Here is a 7116-nt window from a genome sequence, read left to right on the forward strand (position 1 = left end):
CGACAAATTTTATCAAATGACAAAATACCGTAACAAGGTTTATGGTCCTTGGCAATGCCATTGTCACAGGACAATATTTTATAGACGTTTGATATACAACAGCCTTGGCATCTGTAACTCAAACAAAATAGTGACAGTGAATACAGCATGTGACAAACGACATGATAAACAAAACAAAAGATCAATAAAAGTTGAAAACATAAACGAGGGAAGGGTGGACAGTATATGCCAGCACATCTGGAGAAGGGAAGAAAATGAGGGAACTCCTTTCATCTTCAGCTCAGAATGGAGTCTCGAAGCCTCTGTTTGGATGGAGGCTAATCTAAATGGTTAGCTGTCATTTGTTAACGAAAACCTTAGCCTAAATGAACTCTGTAAACTGTAGGTTAGGTTACGCCGTACCTGCTGTGGATGAGGACAGGACCGTGAGGCGAACAAAGCAGTTGAAAAAAAAAAAAAAAACATATTTCTGCACGTCAGTATTGTGCTTGCTCAACAGATGTTTTGATAAATTGCTAGTACTCCCTCCTCTCCTCCAACTTCACAAGGGTTTTACTATCGTCGCTGACTCGGGTAAAAGGTACCCAAACTTTAGAGAGTTTGGTTCTGTCTGACCTCTGTCTCTTTGCTGGCCTGAGTAGAGGCAGGGCTGGTGTGGGTGCGTACGAAGTTGTGTTGGGTTTAGCTCCCAGTCTGCCCAGTTTTTACGTAAGCCGGCGTGAGAGTGGTCAGAAATCAAGTACAAGCCGTCAGCCGGGTTATAAATCACCATCGTGGCTCCACATTAAACGCCAGAGCCACATAAACAATATTTCAACGAACCATATTCTATACAAATGTACTTTTTATTATTAACTTTTCAGATTTCAGTCACTAAGCTACATTTCAGGAACTTCTTAAAACAAAAATTCAGCATCCCCGTAGCTGTCAGCCATGTGCTTTGTGTTCTCACCACCATGTCCAAGCAGGGGAAACACACATGACCCGGCTGATTTTGGCATTTAAAAACCGCCAACTCCACCTACAGAGCACTGCCCCTCTCTTTGCAGACTGGAGAAAACACAATGTAAACATCCAACGTCAAGCATAATCGCCCGAAGCTTGCAGCATCGTCATAATTAAGGGAGAGTTATGAATTTGAAAATGCCAGCTATGTTAGAATGAATCTTTGCTTGTAGTCTATAAAAATCTCATATGTACGCTGCTTTGGATAAAAGCGTTGGCCAAATGTAAACTGTAAATTGTAATAAATGTTAAATACTGATAGCAGCACCCATTGTCCAGGAGCTTGTCAATATTTCAGTAATGACCAATAAGGAAAACAGATTTTCATTAATCATCCCTTACTATAAATGAACCCCAAACAAAAATTTAGCCCAGTCCCCACTGCTATAATGAAACTTAAAAGCATCTCCGAAAAAATGTCTGACTTTTACTGTGATCATTCCCGTCGTATGCACGCTCAACGTTAAAGTGTGTTACCTACCCTAAAAAAAAAAAAAAAAAACACGTTCTTTTCTCCACACGAGCTGAGCCCTGTGGCCATCTTGTTTAATGTTTCTCCCTGCAGTCCTGACCCTCCAAGTCGAAGCTTTCTGTGGGATCTTTGTGAGGCCAGATGGAAAATATGAAAACCCATCTCAGTGGCCAGTGGATTGCACATGGGGCCTCCACAAACCCAGCTTCATTTCAGCACGTCAGAGTCAGACATCGGGCAACTTGAGAATTACACAGCACTTGTAATAAAATCCAGCACACTGTGTAAGGAATTCAACAACTCTGGGGTCACTACAGTCTCATTTATCAGTGTCATGTATCAATATGATGTCAGTGAAATTCATTAACCTAAGCACAGTGACTTCAGCACAGGCAGCCTACACTCCAAGCTGCTGGATTCAAACAAAACCAACAAAAAATTTACAGTGACAAGCAGAAAAAATGTGCAGCCCATCGTACATTTCCTGATCAAGGGCTCAAACAGAGGTGCTTTAGATGGGCCAACTTGGCCAGTTTCTTGGAAAACCTGACGCAATCTATATCACAACATCTCAATAAACAACATTTGAGACTGCAAATGCTGGAAAATATATAGAGCGGACATTTGCTTATATAGGCCACAGCAACAACCTCTAAACACAACAATCTGTGAGGGTGGCAGTGAGACTCGGGTCAACACCAGGTTTTAAAATTCTCATATTGATTTCTATTATCAAACAACACTGCATACACTCTGACTAGCACTTAATCTGGATAACCCTCGAGCGTGACATGATACTCAAAAGGAAGAGCATGTAGGTGACAAGGTTGGTGCTCTGCCAAGATGGAGCTTTTCATATGCACTACAGCTGTATTTGCAGTGGTCTGGTCATTGTAGGCCACATCATAGATCATTCAGTCATTAGCTCCAACTGAAAGCCGCTGACTCTGAGCAATTACCACAACAAGAAATGCAGCATATCTCCCTGCCAGCGGCGAGCATGATTAAAAAATGCTCTTCCCCTCTCACTTAACTAACTTTGCCACTGTCAGGCTACAATATTATCTTTGATTAGCTGTGAATTGACCAGAATGGGGCTACGCTGCAGGGCCTGTGTCTAGCCTTTCTCTCCACACTGCCCTCTGCATGGCTGCCCCCTCATTACTGTAAATAACACGTTCATCCCTCCTCTTCTCCCTAAAGGCGCTGATGGCTCAATTAGGAACTGGCCGGAGGACTGATGGGACGCCGAGATAATGAGGTCGCCGCTTGGCTCAATGTGATCCTTGTGCCCAGCCAAACCCAGCTCACTCTGTGACATACGGAAACCAAAAAAGGTACAAAGATACGGCTTTGAAGTCAACCTCAAGAAACTTCAGAGGACTTCAGACAGAAAGGTGTGACGGTGGGAAAATAAATGACCCTCAGCTGCGCCACATTCACCTCATTACCTTAAGAAGGCAGGCATTTTGTCACTTTGATAAAAATGAGCAACATCTATGTTGATTTAATTATCCATGTGATGGTGTTGCAGCCCATGAATGTTCTTCTGATGAGAAATGGAGGGCAGTGAAGCTCAGGGTAGGCATCTGTCTATTATAGAGTAGAGTAATTAGTGACAGTGACCTTTAGCAGCTTATGCACTGGCCAATGAAACGGGCCAAAGCCCTCAGATGTATAGCAGCCTCAAACCTGGCAGAGAGTGAGGTTTGCCTGTCCACAGCTCTCAGATGGGGGTCTTGGCTCAGTCTCCACCGCCCAGAGGAGGACAGGATTGATTTATACCCTATACCGAGGTTTGTGACTCTGTGTGCACAATTAAAGCTAACGTGACCCGAACAACTGAAAGCAAGAGAGGATATGACAAGATGAAAATGGGTGTCTTTATTTAGCCTACAAGCATGTGTCACAATATCTACTCTGCAGAAAGTTTGCAGTCTCCCTTTAACCATGACCAGACAAGTGTTGTAGAAATATGACAACCAAAGGGAGACTCACTCACTTCCAATTAGAATCACACACAAATTATTTCACTGTAAAATCTGAAACTGTAGAAATATTTCTTGATGAACTGTGCCTTGGGGACAGCCACTGATTTAGTAAAATAATGCTGAGGAGACTGTCAAATTATAGGATGGCTGCTATCAAAACAAATTCTCTCAAACTACAGTCTAGTGCCTAACCAATTAGCCTTCACTCATAACACCACGATAGCTCTTTCACGACTCACTTAAACCTTTTGCTTTTGGATCTTTTGTTCCTGATGTTTTGCCACTAAAATAATCAGTAGCAGATAATTCAGCAGTAGCCCACGGAAAACCTTTAGTGCCCCAGAGGCTTCACCTTTTCAATGTAACTGAAAGAGAAGGATACACTGAAGGCAAATCCTTTTTTTTTTTTTTTAAACCAACCAGAAAAATGGAGAGAGGGCAGTGTTGCAGTCATACAAGTGGATACAGTCCTTTTATGTAACATTTTAGGCATTCATCTGATGCTCTGACAGGGTGAGCAGGTAGGGCTTCTCTGTCTTGCTCAAGGAGAATTTGACAGGACATATGGCTGTGGCCGTGCCTGAACCTGCACCCAATAAAAGCCATTTAAGAGGTGTTTGAGCCATTTTTCTAAACATTGTCAGATAGTGAGTACTATACTCGGTCTAACGATCAAAATATAGGCTAATCACTATCAGCCAGGCTTCTCTCTAAAGGTCACTTAAGGGGAAATCAATTTTAGGTTTTTTTTTTGTCCTTTAAAAAACAGGAAGTGATTATAAAAGAATAATTTCTGGACATCCCTTAACTATTCCCACCAACTGATACTGTATGGAGTAACTGTTTTGAACTATTTTGTTATTTATTTTTTCTGTTAAGATGTGCATGATTTAAATTTTGTCATATCCTCCCTCTCTTTCAGTAAACACCTGAGCTGCAGCAATACAGATCATTACTATTTTTTTTTTTTTTTTTTTGTTCTTCTCCTATACTTTATCTGGAGTTAGAAACAAAAATGGAAATCCAGAAACCCCAAAACGAAGCTCTTAACCAGGCCTTTCGCATCTGATGCATGGTGTTCAAGGACTGTGGCTGGGCACTTTGAATATTCCTTGGTTGAATTCTGCTCATCTTGGCAACCTTTCACAGCTTCTCCAGCGCAAAGTCCCAGTCCGTGGAGGGAATGCCAATAGCACTGTTATTTTAAGCATTGTAATAAAAAACATGTTTACTTGTGAGAGCAATGTTTTTATGTCAATGCATGGACAGCCAATGACTCGCTCTCGGTCATAGGCAGGTTAAAGATACAGGGTTTGACAGCATCCACAATGCCAACTAGTGATGGAGCTAAAATGCCACTCTGGGACTTGAAGAACTTCTTTATTTTAATGAAACAAAAGACACACTACCAATCACAATTAACACAACCAGGCTGATGCTGCGGGACTCTCAATTTGGTGGCATGTGCCTGAGAGGCACTGTCGAAAAAAAGTGAGCCACATGCCCTGCAAGGTACCTTTTGTGATGTCACTGTTCATAATGAGGGGCACTGTGCTACCTAGCAACGATGATTTGACTCCATCAGCGATGGGGGTTCACTGTGGTGCATCACTCTGTCAAACTGGCCTACTTCTAGCCCAACAGCTTTGGTATCCCCCTTGGGATGCCACAGGAAAATCATGGCTGCTGATTTCCAGCGCACATGACACCGGTGTGATAATGTCCCATGCTAGACCATAATCGGTGCCCTAATTTGTATGTTCCTGTGATTTTGAAGAATACAATTTAACTGCACTCCCAATCAGGCCATGCACATGCCCTTTGCTGCTTGATAGTGTCATGATGGCATACAATTAGTCTTGGAATGCCTTTTGTAGGCTGCACAAAAAAAAAAAAAAAAAATCAAAGCTACTCCAAAGCCAACTTCCTCAAGGCACAAAAGTCTAAATGTTTAACCAAACCAAATGCAAGGCAGCATTAACATTTTTTTTTTCCTTGAGGCTCTTGTTAAAATGAAGGTTCCCTGCTACTGGATGAACAGCTTTGAACAATAGGTCCCTTATCTGTGTAGTTTAGTCTGTTGGCTCCTTAATGTCATTAGACTACTGACCATGTTAGAGCTGGAATGTGGACGTCCACTTGAGTTTGAAATGCCTATTTTGACAAACTGGGAGCTCAGCCCTTATTACAGAGTAGTTGTATCCCAAACAAGATCTGATAAATGGAGTCTGGATAGCGCTGTGAGACGAAGTAGGCCCACTGACGGCAGACAGGTACAGGCTCTTATTTGACAGGTTGGAGGGACTACACTAATATCGAATCCTGTGTCTGGGTGAAAACAAAACAAACCACCCTCTTACGGTTAACCATAACAAGGCCTGATTAACACAGCAAAAGACAAGCTACTCTGTACAGGCCATTTCACAATTTCTAACGAGTCCGACCGACAGCCATTACCTTCCTTACACTCTCCGTAACTCGGCTGGCGAGCTGGAGCACGCAATAATTTAAACCACAATTTGGACACCTCCGAGTGCGCGGTGAACCGCACTTTTACGCAAATATCAACACAGAGCGACGCTTTTACTTTGTTATATTTTATTAATAAAGAAAGGTAGCTCTGTTCCTGTGCGAGGAAAAAAGACGCAGGAAGGAAATGTATCGTTCCACTTACCCTGAAAATATTGCTGTTCAACCCGGCGATAGCTCTCGCCGCCGCACGATTCAGAGGTCACCTATTTTAATGGAGACGCGCTCATTAATTAGACTCTGGCGACGTCTCTATTTACATAAACCCGCGACATTATATTCCATTTAATGTAGAAGTAACTATACTGTCCACCCAGGCGATACAGTGTACCCAGTGTATGATCAACGTCATTGACATTAGTTCGTGATTGACACGTGAAGGAGCCAATGGGGAGCTCACGTTCGAGCGGCTAAACCAATCAGGAGGCAAGTTACTGGAGTGGGCTGGTCCGCAAGAGAGGACATGACGGAGGTGACGGCCATGTTCTGCAATAGTGTTTGTATCCCTCCGCCTCAGTATTTACCTTTTGCATGATTTTGCATGTGGGGAAAATGTCACTGTAGCCCCGCTGTGCCCTCCCTGCTTTCCATAGCAGAGCCCGTTAGGCCATTTGTTTTTTACATCTGTGACCAAGAACACAAGGGCGAAATAACAAGCCGCGACCTGTGAAGGCGAGCAAAGAGAGAAATATGAAGTGCTGGAAAGTGTATATCCTCTAAGTGTCCTCCCACTGTGTGTGTGTGTGTGTGTGTGTGTGTGTGTGTGTGTGTGTGTGTTTATTTTTTTTCTTCATGCATGCCACAGCATTAATTAAGAATACCACAGGATGACACACCTTGCTGGAAATTTCTTCTTAATTCCTCAAACACAGGCAAATAGTGCATTTGCATTTTATGTAGGAAATGCTGGTGCACCCAACGCATCCAAACAATGCTCATTTTTAGTTTTGTCCCTGTAGAATAGTTGATCTCAATTATCTGGGTGGCACATCTATATCAGTATTTTAATTGGGGACACCTTGACATGTTTTGTTTTGTTCTGTTTTTAATCCGAACACTTTTCCTGGACAAGCGCTTTGTGGTGCAATACTGCAAGTTGTCTGTGTTGTTCTCTCTGTC

General features: G+C 42.7%; 1 protein-coding gene across 3 annotated transcripts in view; it reads right to left on the reverse strand.

Moving 5' to 3' along the window:
* Positions 1-6339, reverse strand: part of LOC115368039 (myocyte-specific enhancer factor 2D homolog) — a 34199-nt gene extending 27860 nt beyond the window's left edge. For all 3 annotated transcript variants that reach the window (XM_030064001.1, XM_030063999.1, XM_030063998.1), the window contains exon 1: positions 6143-6339. The gene's annotated coding sequence lies outside the window, so the exon portion shown is untranslated. The remainder of the gene's footprint in view (positions 1-6142) is intronic.
* Between the last annotated feature and the right edge of the window lie 777 nt (positions 6340-7116).

This window comes from Myripristis murdjan, chromosome 11, assembly GCF_902150065.1.
Source record: "Myripristis murdjan chromosome 11, fMyrMur1.1, whole genome shotgun sequence".
NCBI classification, from domain to species: Eukaryota; Metazoa; Chordata; class Actinopteri; order Holocentriformes; family Holocentridae; genus Myripristis; species Myripristis murdjan.